The sequence below is a fragment of the Camelus dromedarius genome, chromosome X, assembly GCF_036321535.1.
Source record: "Camelus dromedarius isolate mCamDro1 chromosome X, mCamDro1.pat, whole genome shotgun sequence".
Lineage (NCBI taxonomy): Eukaryota > Metazoa > Chordata > Mammalia > Artiodactyla > Camelidae > Camelus > Camelus dromedarius.
The window spans coordinates 91,337,803-91,354,856 of NC_087472.1; positions in this window are offsets into that span (position 1 = coordinate 91,337,803).

Consider the following 17,054-nt stretch of genomic DNA (forward strand, 5'->3'; position numbering starts at 1 on the left):
TAAAAAAAGGACAGAAATGAATTATTATTTACAACTTAGATGACTGATTTCTTCAATATGTGTAAGCACATTCAACTGCCCTTTATGAATGGATTACTGCATTCTGTTGATTCTTAAAAAAAAAAAAGCTTTCTGTCCCTTTCTCTTCTCTTTCTGGGATTTCCATGCTGCATGTATTGGTCTGAGGGCTGGAAGCTCCTATTTCAGCATCTTGCTGATGTCACTTCTCATTAATAATTCTTTATAACACACATTCTCTGTGTGCTTTTTCTTTTCTGACTGGACTTAGACTGATATGCTTCGCAAACCATTTCTCTCTCTTTATTCTTTTCCTTCGGCAGGAGATGAGGCCTTGCCCTAAGTATTTGCCAAATTCCCCAGCAGAAATAATCAAGTCACAGCACCCATTAGTCTCTTCTGGAGTTGTGCAGATTTTGTAGCTTTAGGAACTCCTAATTTCAATATGCCTTTCTTTTCCTTCTCGTTACCACTGCTCCAAGGCAGATAAGCTCAGACTCTGGTGGTCTCTACTGTGGGAAAGGGGTCATAGAAAAAGGGGACATGAAGAGTGAGGGGCTCTGGTTGATCTTCTAGAGAATTTAAAATCAAACACAACCTGCCTTCACAAAAATTAATTTTCTTCCAAATGGCTGCCTATAAGAGACAAAAGACAAAGGCCTATAAGAGAAATTGATTTTTCTAATACCTACTTGACTTTTATTTATTGGGAAATAAAACCCTAGTTTTATTACCTTAAAAGAACAACTGCCACCTCTTATTTACATTATATTAATTAATTTGACAAATTGCAGGCCTAATTTACATTACAAAGCATGCCACATTATTTGATAATAACTAGTCACAATGATTGCAGTCTCTTTCCTCACTGAAATGTGTGTTTATGTATCTTTTCAATTTTAAATTAAAAAAACTTCTTAAGTCAGACAAATATCATACGACATCACTTATATGTGGCATAAAAATATGATAGAAATGAATTTATTTACAAAACAGAAACAGACACACAGACATAGAAAACAAACTTATGATTACCAAAGGAGAAAGGTAGGGGGAAGAGGGATAAATTAGGAGTTTGGGATTAGCAGATACAAACTACTATATATAAAACAGACAAACAACAAGGTCCTTCTGTACAGCACAGGACACTCCATTCAGAATCTTGTAATAAACCATAATGGAAAAGAATATTAAAAAGAATATATATATATATAACTGAATCACTTTATTGTACATCAGAAACTTAACACAACATTGTAAATAACTATACTTCAATCAAAAAAAAGAAAAAATTTTTAAATGAAAAAAACTTCAACTTTAGGGAATAAAACAGGTTACTAATAAAATATATTTAGAAATAATGTATAAAATGAGCAATGATTGGCATTTATTTCTAAAATTGCTTCCCCTTTCTGCACTAACTTTTCAGTTGGTTGAAGTTATTTTTATATTCTTTTAACCCACAAGGCAGCTGCTCTTTGACCATGTCCCTCATTCTGCTCATTACTTCTCAGTCTTTTGCAATAATGCCAAAGTACCAAATGTAACAGTGAACATCTTTTGGAATACAGCAAACTAATTTACTGCAGGAGAAAATTTTTCTATATTTTTAATAGCTTTATTTAGCTATAACTGACATGTAATGAAGTTCACGTATTTAAAGTATATAACTTAATGTGTTTTGACATATGTACACACTCATGAAATCATCACCACAATCAAGATAATGAACATTTTACTCCCAAAAGGTTCTTTATGCCCCTTTGTAATTCTTCTCTCCTGTACTCTCCACCTCTATTTTTCCAGGCAACCACTGGTGTATTTTTTGTTGCTATTGATTAATTTGTATATTTTAGAGTTTTATGTAAATGGAACCGTACAGTATGTACTCATTTCTGATTGGCTTTTTTAACATGGAAAAATTACTTTGACATTCACCCATGTTGTTGTATGTATTACTGCTGTATTCCTTTTTATTGTTTAGTAATATTTCATTGCATGACATACCAGAATCTTTTAATTGACTCAGTTGTTGACGGACATGTGAGATATTTCTAGTTTTTGGTTACTACAAGTAAAATTGTAAAGTATGAACATTTGCATACAAGTCTTTGTGTGGATATGGGCTTTTATTCCTCTTTCATTGGGCAAATAACTAGAAGTAGAATAGTTGGATCATATGGTTGGTATATGTTTAATATTTGATAAACTGTAAAACAGTCTTCTGAAGTCATTGTATCATTTTATATTCCCACCATAAATGTATGAGAGCTCTAGTGGCTTCACATCCTCACCAAGACTTGGTATGGTCAGTCATTTTAATTTTTGACGTTCTAATAGGTGTGTAGTAGTAGTTCATTTTAATTTTAATTTGCATTTCCTTGAACTAATGATGTTGAACATCTGTTTATGTGCTTATCTGACATCCACTTGTCATCTTTGGTGAAATATCTATTCAGTTTTTTGGCCTATTTTTAAGTTGGGTTGTTTGTTTTCATATTATTGAGATGTGAGAGTTCTTTATATATTCTGAATACTAATTATTTTAACATATGTGCAATTTGCATATATTTTCTCCCAGTCTGTGGCTTGTCTTTTTTTTTAATAGTTTTTTTTGGGGGGGTGTTGGAGGTAATGAGGTTTATTTATTTTTTAAATGGAGGTACTAGGGATTGAACTCAGAACCTTGCTCATGCTAAGCATGCAATCTACTGCTTGAGCTATCCCCTCCCTCTGCGGCTTGTCTTTTTATGCTCTTAACAGTATTTTTTTGAAGAGCAGAAATTCTTAATTTGGTTGAAGTCCAATTTATCATTTCTTTTATGCAACACGGTTTTACTTTCATATATAAGAAATCATTGCCCAAATGAACCTTAAATTTCATCATCTTTACATAGAATGAAATCTTGGCTACCAGAGCACATCAATTAATACAGTAGTTTATATACATGACAGTTGCCTATGTCAGTCTAAGATCTGATGACTCACATTTTCCTTCCATGGACTTTCTATTTCTTCAAAATTCAGTATTTATGGAGCAGCTAAATTTCTCTCTTCAAAAGACTATTAGCAAAATGACAATATAGTTCAAAGAGGTATTAACTAGATAGCATACCTTGAGCTCTGGTTTCAGATCGAACTAAATTTAAATTTTGGCTTTATTACTTACCAGCTGTATAACTGTGCCTCAGTTTCCTAATTTTTAGAAGTGGGAATATGACTACTATCTAATTCATGGGGCCATGGAAATGAAAAAATGAAACAAAACCCTGTAAAGGGCTTAGTAGTGAGCTTCACACATGGAAAAGCTTCAGAAATTATATTATTGTCTCAGATTAAAACCAGAACACTGGGAATGTTTTCAAGGGAGTATAGCACTTTCAAAAAGATAAAATTTCTGATTTTCCTAAGAAAATAACAAATGGAAGTAGGCTGTTGGAGTCTGGTAACCTTGGCCCTCTGAGGATGACTGTCTTGTCTTAAACCATAGTCTCCCTGGCTCCTTCTTGCGGCCCCATTCAATATGAGCTTTGTTCATTCCTTGAACACATCATACTTTCTCTCAGCTCTGAGCCTATAAGCATGCAGTTATTTCTGCTCAGTTTCTTCACTCCCAAGTCTCAGCCTGGAAGATTGCATCTTATTCAAGTTTCAGTTGAAATGTCATTTTCTGGGGAGGCTCTGCCTGATCAGGATTAGGTCAGGTTCCCTCTTATTACCCACTCCGTGTCATGTGTATTTCTTCTTTTCTTACATTTGCCATCATTGTTATTATCTGTTTAGGACCTGACTTCTACATGACACCAGACGATCCCTGATCCTAGGGACCTCCAGCTCTATTTACCATGCCTAGCACAGGGCCTAGACAAGAATAGATGCTCAAAAGTATTTGCTGATTTTTTCATGTCCCTATTGGCCATTTCTATGTCTTCATTGGAAAACTGCTTGTTCAGATCTTCTGCCCATTTTTGGATTGGGTTGTTTGTTTTTATGTTATGAAGTAAGCCAGAAAGAGAAAGAAAAATACGACATGATAGCACTTACATGTAGAATCTAAAAAAAGACACAAGTGAACTTATTTACAAAAAAGAAATAGACTCACAGACACACAGAACAAACTTCTGGTTACCGGGGGAGAAGGGGGTGGGAAGGGATAAATTGGGAGTTCAAGATTTGTAAATACTAACTACTATATATAAAACAGATAAACAACAAGTTTATAATTTATAGTACAGGGAACTACATTCAGTATCCTGTAGTAACCTATAATGAAAAAAATATGAAAAGGAATATATGACTGAAACATTATGCTGTATACCAGGAACTGACACATTATAAACTGACTATACTTCAATTTAAAAAATGGAAAAAAAAGTATTTGCTGAAATTATTGAGGCAAAATCCCACAATCAATAGTACAACTCGGCCAGCACGTCCAGTGTATAAGTTTTCCTGTATAACAAACCACCCCAAAGTGTATACTGGTTTAAAACTATCGCCATTTTATTTGCTCACCACTTGGTACGCCAGCAACTTGGGCTTGCGTCAGCAATTTGAATCAGCTGGATAATTCTTTTGTTGTTCTTGCTTTTGGTCATGAATGTGGCTACAGTCGTCTGGCGGCTTGCCTATGGCTGGATGGTCCCACACAGCCTCATTCACATGTCTGGTAGTCAATACTGGCTGTCAACTGGACCTCCCTCTCCCTTGAACCTCATCATCAAAGAGGTTAGCCTGGGCTTCCTCACATGTCAGTTTCAGCATCCCAAGAAGTGAGAACAGAAGCTTCAAGGTCTCCTGAGGGCTAGGTTGGAGCCGGCATGGCATAATTTCTGCTGCATTCTATTGGTTAAAGCAAGTCTCAAGTCCAGCCCACATTCAAGAGGTGAGAAAATAAACTATCTATTGATGAGAGAAACAGCTACACTGCAAAGAGTATGCCAGGAGTTACAGCGCAAAGAGTATGCATTCAGGGCTAGGAGTAATTTTTGCAGTCATCTTTGCAAACAATCTGCCACATCCAGATTCACCAGTAGTGCAAAATTAGCCTAATTACCTGGTACATGACGGGGCTTCAGACAAGGCGCACAGGACAGAAAAAAATGGGTTTGTATCTGACAGGAATAAGCTAGGTAATGATATGTGACTGTCCCTGAAGTGAAAGGGAGAAAACTCTGTAGATGGAGAGGGGTCTTCTCATAGAGACCAAGGGTGGAAAGCATCTACTCATTTTACAGAGTACAGGCCTAAAACAGAAGGGCTAGAAAAGGTTGCAAAGGCTACAAGACAAACAGACTGCCACCCTCAACTAATTTCAGGGTGGAGAGGAGGAGAAGAAACTATAGAAAACTGACAGGAGAGAGCCTCCAAACCAGTATCTGAGGTTTGGTTCGCAGCCCCCAAGGACATCCTTTTATAGCACAGGGTAATGATACATGGTGACTATGATGATACCAATTCGTCAAAAACAATTTATATTTAAAGCTGTCTGTTAGAAAAATAGGAATTTATTTAGAACAGTTTCCAGCAAACATAGTGACACCCGTGACTTTAAGTTTTAATTCATAAGGAATTAAATTATTTGGAAAAAATATTCATAAAGAAAACATTTATTCTACAAATCTGGTGAAGAATTAGAGTGTTACTATTTTTCTCTATACTTCTTTACCTGGTATTTCTTCTTTAGTCTCAGAAATATCCATAATACAGATGAGAATATGATTTACACCATTGCAGTTGTACAGTGCACCCAGGTACACACTGTGTGTTGTGCAATGCACACAACCACATATGGTATAAACCTACTTTCATGAGACCATCACTTACCTCCACGTAAGCATATGTTGAGTCCAGAAAACCCCATGATATAGACTGATGGTAATGGCTTTCCTTGAGCTGTGCAGTCCACTGAAGTATGCGTGAGGTAAGTCTACATTCATAGGGCCATCATTTATTTCTGCACTGAGCATGTAGGAATCCAGAAAATTTATGGTTTAGAATGTGATGGGAATGGCACTCATTGAGTTATGCAGTACACCTGACTGAACATGGAATAAATCTTCTTCTGTGTGTCCATTAATTACCACTACACTGAGGATATAAGTAACTCAGAAAGATACATGGTATAGACTGCGATGCAAATCACATTCATTGAATTGTGCAGTGCACCTAACAGTACCCAGAACACGTCTACTTTCATGTGTCCTTCACTAACCTCTACACTGGGCATATGCAAATCCAATGTGAACTGTAACACAGGCTGTGATGTGACTGGCACTCCCAGAGTTATGTAGTTCACTCATCTGTACATGGATTTTTTTTTCTACCTTCATGTGGTCACCACTTACCACCACATTAAACATACAGAGTATCTAGAAAGATCCACGGCTAATATTAGGATGTCAATTGCGCTCCTTTAGTTGTACAATGTCCCAAATGTACAAGGAATAAATATACTTTAATATGGCAATCCCCTACTTCTACACTGAGCATATATGGAGTCAAGAATGATGAGGAGCATAGTAGGCGGAGGGTATAGCTCAAGTGGCAGAGTGTACGCTTAGCATGCTTGAGGCCCTGTGTTCAATCCCCAGTATCTCCTCTAAAAAATATAAATAAACAAACCTAATTACCACCCTCCCCCAAAAAACTAAAACAAAACAAAACAAAAAGAATGATGAACATAAACTATGATATGAATGGTAATCCTTGAGTGCACAGTTTGTACAGTCCTTCATGGACTATGTTTACTTTCATGTGATCATCATTTGCCACCACATGAGCATATGAAGTGTCCAATAAGACCCAGGGCATAGATTGTGATGTGAAAGGCACTTCTACAGTTAACAGTGCACTAACCATACATGGAATAGATCTATCTCTATGCGGCCATCACTTAGGTCCACTTTAAACAGATGAGAAATCAGGAAAAAAACATGGCTAGTCACCTGTGATGTGAAAAGCACTTGTTTAATGTACAATGTACGCTATCATTGAGGAATAAGTCTACTTTATTGTGGCCATCAATTATCTCCACATTGAATATGTGAAGAATCCAGAGAATCTAAGGCATAGATTGTGATGTGAATGGCACTTCTTCATCGTGCAGTGCACTGAACTGTACGTGGAATAAGTCTACCTTCATGTGGGCATTGCTTACTACAACTTTAAGAATAGAAGAGCCCAGAAAACTCCATGGACTAGACCAAACAGTCAATGAAATTCATCCAGCTGTGCAGTGCATACATATAGGTATTAAATACATCTACTTTCATGTGGTGATTTCTTACCTCCAAATCGATCATATGAGATTAGAAAGGTGTATCATATGTAATAGTATATGCAAGGCACCTTATGAGTTGTGCAGTGCACCAAAACTACAAAAAATATTTCAATTTTATGATGTCTTTCATTACCACCACACTGATCATATGAGAAGTCCAGAAATATCCACAGCGCTACACCGTTGTATAAATGGCATTCCTTGAATATGCAGTACAAAGAACCATTCATGGAATAAATCTAGTTCAAGGAAGCCATCATTTTCCTTTACATTGGACATACGAGCAGTCAGGAAAAATCCATGATATAGACTGATGTGGATGGCAACCTTTGAGTGTATAGTGCATACAATTTCTCATGGCGTAATCTTTATAAAAAATAATTAACGTAACATTATGCTAGTTTCAGGTGTACAATGTAATAATTCAATATTTGTATATATTGCAAAAATGATCACAAGTCCAGTTCCCATCCATCACCATACATAGTTATGAAAATTTTTTTCTCATAATGAGAACTTTCAAGATCCCCTTGCTTAACTGTCAAATACGCAGTGCAGTATTATTAAGTATAGTCACCGTGTTGTACATTATATTCCCATGATTTACTCTCTTTATAACTGCAAATTTTCACCTTTTGAGTCCCTTCACCCATTTTACCCATTCCCCATCCCTACTCCCTGTCTCAGATAACCACTGATCTGTTCTCTATATTCATAAAATTAGATTTCTTAATTTTTTAAAAATTCAGCATATAAGTGAGATCATATGGTATTTATCTTTTTATGTATTACTTATTTCATTTAGCATAATGCTCTTGAGGTACATCCATGCCATTGCAAATGGCAAGGCTTCGTTCTTTTTTAGGGCTTAATAGTATTTCATTGCATACATATAACACATTTTCTTTATCCATTCATCCATTGATGGACATTTAGGTTGTTTCCATGCCTTGGGTATTGTAAAAAAAATGCTGCAAAGAACATATGGGTGCATATATATTTTCTAATTAGTACCCAGAAGTGGAATTGCTAGATCATATGGTAGTCCTATTTTTAATTTTCTAAGGAAATTAGTCATTGCATCAATTTATATTCCTACCAAGTATACAAGGGTTCCCTTTTACCCACATCTTTGCCAATACCTATTTCTTGTCTTTTTGGTAACAGCCACTCTAACAGATGTAACGTGGTTTTGATTTGCATTTTGCATAATCCTTAATTACTGTGGAAATCACTTCATCCTTGAGCATATGAGGAGTCCAGAAAGTTCTATGCCATAAATTAGGATGTGACTGACATCTTTAAGTTTTGTAGTGTACCAAAATTTACATAGAATATATCTATTTGAATGTGACATTTACCTCACATTAAGCATATGGGTTCAGAATTCATCATGCGACTGGCAGTGCACTCAACTGTATATACAATAAGTCTAATTTCATTAAGCCACCATTAACCTCCACAGTGACTATATGAAGAATCCAGAAAGACCCATGACAAAGCAGAATGTAGCTGTCAGTCCCTGAACAGTACAGTATACTCAACTGTAAGTGAAATAAGTCTAAACTCACATGACCAACCCTTACCTCCACATTAGCATATGAGGAGCCCAGAAATAACTATACAATTTACCAAACAGTGAATAGCATCTCTTCAGTTGTACAGTGTACCCAAATGTACAAGGATTAATTGACTTTCACGGGGTCATCATTTACTTCCATACTGAGCACATGAGGAGACCAGAAAGATCTATGGCATAGACTAAGATATGACTGGCACCACTAGTGTTTTGCAGTGCACCCAAAGTACATGGCACAATCAAACTTCTTATAGCCAACACTTACTTTCACATTGAACATATGAGAAATTCAGAAAGATTCACTGCATAGACTATAATATGAACAGAATCCCTTAAGTTGTGGAGTACACCCACATTTATTTTGATGAGGTCATCACTAACTCCACATTGACTATATGAGGAATCCAGAAAGTTACATGGTATATACTGCATGTAAATGACACCAACTGAGTTGTGTAGTGCAGCCATCAGTACATACCTAAATTCTGAGCATATCAGGAGTCCAGAAAGAGATGCGGTATAGGCTGATATGGATGGCATCCTCTGAGTGTGCAGTGCTCACAAGCAAATATGGAATAAGTCTTCTTTTATGTGGCCATCTGTTACCTCCATATCGAGCATATAGAGTCCAGAAAGATCTGTGGGATAGAGTAGAATATGAATGGCACCCCCCTTCAGTTTTGCAGTGCACCCAACTGTACATAGTCATCATTTACCTTCACACTGAGTATAGGAGGAATTAAGAAAGATTCAAGGCATAGACTGTGATATGATTGGTGCCCCTTCATTTGTACAGTCCTTTCAACCATATACAGACTAAGTCTACTTCTATGTGATACTCACTAATTCACATTCATATATGAGAAGCCTGAAAATTTATGGTGTAGACCATGATAGAAAAAGCACCCCTTCAGGTGTTCAGTATAGTAATGTGTACATGGTAGACCAAGTCCCAATAGCTATCCATTCTTTTTTCTTCCATGAATTTCAAAGTTCAGATTCCCTGAATTTTAGCCAGGTAAATAAACACCGAAATAAAAACAATATTTCTCAGCCTCCTTAACTAATTGTGTCTATGTAACTAAATTCTAGATCATGTGTATAATACATATGAAACTTCCAGATAATACATCTTTTCCTCCCCTACCCCATCTTTCTGCAAACTTGAATGAGACTGATAGTTGAGGCTAAAGCACTCATCTTGGGTCATGAGGCAGAAGCTACATATTGAGGATGTTAAAGCAACAAACTGTAATAGGCCTGGACTCTTATTGAAGGCAGTCACTATACCAGCTCTAGACTGCTACTTTTCACTGCTCATTTGAAATCTATCTTGCTTAAGCCATTGTTAATTTAGGATATGAGTCACACACAGCCATTCCAAATCCTAACTGTGATGGTTAATTTTATGTATCAATTTGACTAGGCTATGGTGCCTGGTTGATTGGTCAAATACCAGTTTAGAGGCTGCTGTAAAGGTATTTTTCAAATGTCTTTAACATAAGTAGACAATAAGTAAAGCAGATTATTCTCTGTAATGTGGGTGGGCCTTATCCAATCAGTTGAAAGCTGTAAAAGAAAAGAGTGAAGTCCATCTGAGGAATTCTGCCTCCAAGTATCTTTTGGACTCAAGACATCAAGTTTTTGCTGGAATTTCCAGCCTATCAGGTTTCCCTGCAGATTTAGGACTTTCCAGCCCCTGCTATCATATGAGGAAATTAGAATATGAGGAAATTCTCTCTCTCTCTTTCTCTCTCACACACACAATTTGTTTCTCTGGAGAACTCTAATACCACCAACTAAGTCAGTTTCCAATTTATTTCACTTTACTATATTCTTTTTTACAGGATGTATAGCACAGGGAAATATACACAAAATGTTATGATAACTCACAGAAAAAAATGTGACAATGAGTGTGTATATGTCCATGAATAACTGAAAAATGGTGCTGAACACTGGAATTTGACACAACATTGTAAAATGATTATAAATCAATAAAAAATGTTAAAAAAAATTCCCTAATGTTGTAGAAACTAGTTGGGCAAGCCACTTCATACCTCCAAAATTAGTTACAAATAGGTAATAATTAGGCAATAACACTCTGTTTATCACAGAGAACAAACATTTGAGGACAAAAGAGTTGTGTCTGTTTGAAAAACAAAGGCATTTATGAAAGTACTTATAAATATGCAAAAATTATAAATAAATATGAGAGTCTATTATCTTTGACATCTAAAGCTAGCTATTAACCAACTGTCAGGTAAAACAACTTATTAAACAGCTCAAAAGAACAGACTTTGTAGGTTGTAAAGAGAGACTGCCTCATTTCTAAGTGCTTCAAACAAAATTTCAAGTGAATGTTTGTAAGATGCCATTTATGACTGGGATATTTTGTCTGGTTATTGGGTTGAGTACGATGGGAAATTGGTAGACTAGGTGCTCATGCCCAGATGCCCATCATCAGGATTTTAAAGGGGTTCTGGAGGTCCTGTCAAAGTTGGGTACCAAGAGGCATGTCTTTTCCACCTCAACCTGTATAGCTGGACCTTAGCATCAGGAATTCACTAGCTCATGGAATATCTCTTGTCCTTGACCCAAAGGGTAGCCCATGTTTCAGGCCTGTTCCTTTCACTTCTCTGGTTATAAAGAAACTACTTAAAAAAAAACAAAATAAAACACACTTCTCTTTTTTGATATATTCCATGTACATAATTCTCAATATTTGAAGTTTGGCCTCATTGTCTTTGTGGCATCCCCAAACTCCTTCTGTTATGGGGATTTGATTACCTCTGTCTCAGTTCTCCCCAATACACACCAATCATTCTTCCATTAAGCCCACTGGTTTCTGCACATGAATATCTTCCTAGTTCCTCATCATGCCCCTATGCCATCCCTAAGACTGATTATGCATTCATCATACTAACTCTCTTATTCTCTGGTGTATCTCACTCCTTGGCATTGCTCCTGGGTCTATATGTTTTTCTTACCTATACATGTTCCTAAAACCTCCTAAGCAGAATCTCTTTTGCAGGGGAAATCTGGGTTTTAGCTTGCTTAATCTTAGGTATCACTGTCACTCCTGTTCTTCAGGCCATTTCTGCCATGGGAAAAAGGTCAAGGGCCATCTCTTGAAAAGTGGTATTTGGAACAAGTCTGCAACAGTTTTAAAAATTAAGTTTCTGGTGGAAAAGCTAATGTAGACACACTGTACAAAAGTTACTGGGGGGAAAGAGGGTGGGAAGGGATAAATTGGGAGTTCAAGATTTGCAGATAGTAACTACTATATATATAAAATAGATAAACAATAAGTTTCTTCTTTATAGCACAGGGAACTATATTCAATATCTTGTAGTACCCTATAATGAAAAAGAATATGAAAACAAATATATGTATGTCTATATGTGACTGAACTATTATGCTCTACACCAGAAATTGACACATTATAAACTGACCATACTTAAATTAAAAAAAGTGTAAGAAGTTCCCTAGGCACCTAATTCTTTTCTTTAGAGGTAATCAAAATGACAAGTTTCATGTGAATTCTTCCAGAGATTTCCCTGCATTTAAAATACATACACACACACAGAGAAGCATACTGCACACATTATGTAAGCCCTTCTTTCCATTTAACAATATATCTTAAAGACTGTTTCATATCAGTATACATACAGCAGATTCATTTTTTTTTAAAGCATTATGCTCTGTTATATAGATGAACCATTATTTACATATCCAACCCCTTAGTGGGGAACACTTGGGTAATTTCCAATCTCTTGGAAAAAAGCTGCAACGGCTATCCTTACACATACATCATTTCACACACATGTGAAAATAACTCTATGATAAATAAGTAAGAGTAAAATCACCCAGTCAGAGGGTTAGTGTAATTAAATTTTTTACAGTTATCTTTGCCCATTTGTGTAGGGGAAAAATGAAACCACTTTCTAGTTTCAATTTACATTTCTCTAATTACAGTGAAGTTGAACATTTTCTCTCAGCAAGTTTTATAGACTTCATGTTGACTGTTGCATCTGACACTAGCTGCAGTCTGAACAAATTCTCCATTGCTCTAGACTACCCTCCTCTCCTCAATGTTCACTTAGGGAAGTGTGAAGAGGTTGGTGTTCTTAAGCTGACAGGTCCCTAGCAGTGAGACCCCAGATGGTACAGCACCACCACAGCTTCTGTCCTCTGCTCTGATTTCCTCCCTTTTGATTCACTGATGGTTATCTCAGTTTTTCTCTACCTGAGGATTATGGTATTTTCAGCCCTGTGTGGAAGGAGACGACTAGAAGTTTCTTCTACTCATCTTGGCTGGCCAGGGTTTTCAAGGGTCTCTGTGTTGGTCAGTCAGAGAAACAGAACTACCAGATTTTTTACACACACACACACACACACACACACACACAATTTGTATATTATATATAATTTGAATATTATAATTTATATATTATAGATAATCTGTATATTATACTTTATACTACATATATATTTATTATAGGGATTTGACCTTATTCAATTTTGGGAGCTAATTAAAAAAATCTACTTAAGGCTGTTGATGCTGGAGCTGGCTTCAGGCAGGCAGCTGGGAGGGAAACAACCATGAATATCCACCCTCCCCACTTGTATTTTATCTTGTGGGCGTTGACCCAGGCCTGATTGTGCCTCTGGGCCAACATTTCCTTTTAAAACTAGTTCCTCAGCTTCTGTCCCCGGGGCATATTCCCAATGTAAGTCACACATCCAAGGGCAGGGAACCCATATCTGGGACAGATATCATGTCTTCCTTTTCATTGCCAAAGGTATCTTTGTACAAACAGAGTCCTCCTGACCTTTCTTATTCACCAGTTTATCAGGTGAGCCTGAATGCCAGCTCAAATGAAGGCTGAGGACAGGGCTCCACAAGGCACGCTAGGTCCTTCCCAGTGGGGGTCCCTCCCCCATTTTTCTGGCTCTTCTCCTTCTGTTCCCTTCACATCCACCCCGCCCACCTTATCCTTCCTCTCTTCCACTTTTAGGTCTTTGTGCTCTGCTTACTGGGAATTACTGGCTGTTTCCTCAACAAGCATCGGCTTTTACATCTCCTTAACTTTACCCATACTGGTTTCCTCCTTGAAATATTCTTTTACCAATTTTTTTGGCTTTTTTGGAGGGGGGCTAATTAGGTTTATTTATTATTATTATATTTTATTTAGAGGAGGTACTGGGGATCAAACCCAGGACCTCGTGCATACTAAGCATGCGCTCTACCACTGAGCTATATCCTCCCCCTCCCCTTTCACTAATTTCTACTTGGAGGCTGCATCTTCATTCTTCATGATGCAGCTCTAATGTTTATTCACCTGTCAAATCTCCCTCAAGCTTTTTGCCCATAACTAGTTACTTTAGTAGCATCTTTTAAAATAATTTTCCTACTAAAATATTTATGCAATTTTAACTTGAAACTACTTATGACTCAACCTTGGTAGTCTCTAACTGGGAAATCAAACACAGACTTCCAAGTCTTGTGATTGATGGCAGGAGCCATCTCCTAGCCTCTAGCACTGGGGATAAGGTAAAAAAAAAATACTTAAAATGTGCATGGTGAAATGACCAAACAGATAAAGAAGCAATGATGTAGAAGACAAGACTGCATGTGGGAGGTTTATGGCAATGCCACAGCCGAAGGCATGGAGAAATGACAAGCACTGCCCTAGTTCTTGGAGTGACAAGTTATCTCAGAAGATTAAGGAGGCAGTCTGCTGGAATCCTTGACTTCTTAGTCAAAGTGCTTTGATCAAGGTGCATTTGAGGGGAAGAGGAACAGTTCCTGTGAAGGAAAAGCTGGGCTGGTCTAACAAGGTAACTCACAAGTCTAGGAATGTGAAGGAGAGGCTGGGCTGGGCTAACAAGATAACTCACAAGTCTAAGTAATGGAATACTGATCTGAGTTCTGCTGGACTAACTTGTAAATCTAAGTTAATTAGTGTTGGTTTGCTGTTTATATTTTTTTGCTAGCCAGCTGGATTTTCAAAGATACATATCTGGCTTTGGAATGTTGGTTTGCTGCCTCCCCGCCTCCACTTTTGTGATGATAATGCTGCTAAAGCTGTTCCATGCCTATTGGCCGAATACCCCAAGCTTGTACTTTACCCTACAAAACCTCATGCGCACGTCTTGGAGGTGCTCAGAGCTTCGGAGAAGAAGCCCCTCTGAGCCCGCCAGCGTAATACATCTGAGTACTCCAACCCTCCGAGTGGTGCTTGTTTCTTGACTGGCCTGTCGTTTCCGTAACATTCCTAAAATTGGAACCTGTCCCAGTCTGGGCAGTGGGCTGAGGGTTTTTGTGGAATAGCGACTTGGGAAGGGATGCCCTAGATGATTCTGAACTGAGGCTACCCTGAGGAGGGGGCTCTCAGGTCTTGGATTTCTTGGCTGTTTGAGGATGTCTGGATAGACACAAAGCTGTGCCTTGTGGGTGTGTATTTACAATAACAAACGAGGCACTCAGTATACTAGTGGATAAATAATAGAAAGTATCTCTAGCTTCAAACTGGGCAATCATTAGGAAGATATATATATATATGGAAATGTGTATGGTACATTTCTGTAAACAGTTTTTTCCCTGGCTTTTCTCCTGTTCCTTGAATTTCTATAATTTTGTCTTTTATACATGGCAATAGTCCAATCATTTTCAAAAGACTTTAAAAAGCAGTTGTAGGTTTACAGAAAAATTAAGCAGAAGGTACAGAGATTTCCCATTCACTCTCTGCCCTCACAATGCTCATTTTATTTTCCACTTTATTTTCATATATAAGCAAAACATATTAATTATAAAAAGTAAACCTCAAATAAGCAAAAAGGGAGGGGAAGGAAAAACTTTTCCCATATATTTTAAAGATAACCACTGTTAATTTTTGTTGGCTCCCCTTATGTAGATAAAAATTTTTCTTAATAATCTTGCTTATAACATAATTGGGTGGCAAATAACTTCTTATACACTATAGTTTTATTTTTCACAGATTTACTCTTTTTTGTACAAAAGGTAACTCATGCACAAAATATCAATTTCAAAAGTCAGCAAAGGGTATATAGCTTCTTTCATACCTTCCCAGATATAATGTATGTATTCAGAATTGTTTATATGTGTGTGTGTGTATACATATACATTTCCCCCCTACATAAATGGTAGCACACCTGAAACATTACTCAGGATCTTTCTTGTTTATTACTTATGATAGATCTTGGAGATCTACTACATTTTAGTTCACTGAAATTCTCAATACTTTTGCTAACAATTTCTCAATAATTTTACTTCTGGCAAGAACTATTAAAGTCAAAGATAACTTCTTCTGAGTAAGTCTAATTGAGACGATTAAGCAATTAAGGAGAAGATAATGCCTTTTGAATGATACTCAGAATGGCTGGTAGCAGAAGGCACAGGAATGGGGATTAGGCAGAGAGCTGGGACTGTGGATTGGATGGGAGGGGACCGGCCAGAGGCTGGGGAAGGGTGGGGAAGACGCTGATCAGTTCTAGCTGGGAAGAGAGGCTGCTGGGGAGAATGGGAGTGGCTGAGGTCAGTGACTAGAGATTGGAAAGGAAAGGGAAATTTGTGGGGAAGAATGAGCAAGAACTATTGAAAGCATTTGCAGCAACATGGATGGACCTGGAGATCGTCATTCTAAGTGAAATAAGCCAGAAAGAGAAAGAAAAATTCCATATGATATCACTTATATGTGGAATCTAAAAAAAAAAAAGGCAAACAAACTTATCTACAAAACAGAAACAGACTAACAGACATAGAAAACAAACTTAATGGTTACAGGGGAGGGGGGAAGGGGGTGGGAAGGGATAAATTGGGAGTTTGAGATTTGCAGATACTAACTACTATATATAAAACAGATAAAGAACAGGTTCATACTGTATAGCACAGAGAACTATATTCAATATCTTGTAGTAACTTATGGTGAAAAAGAATGTGAAAATGAATATATGTACGTTCCTATATGACTGAAGTATTGTGCTGTACACCAGAAATTGACACTACATTGTAAACTGATTATACTTCAATAAAATATTTTAAAAACAACTATTGAAAGCTTAAAGAATCTGGTTTTGTTCCACTGTGTATGTGTAAAGGAGAACCCTGCCTAGCTGCAGTCTGCAATTTATGTCTCATGGCGCATCCTCATG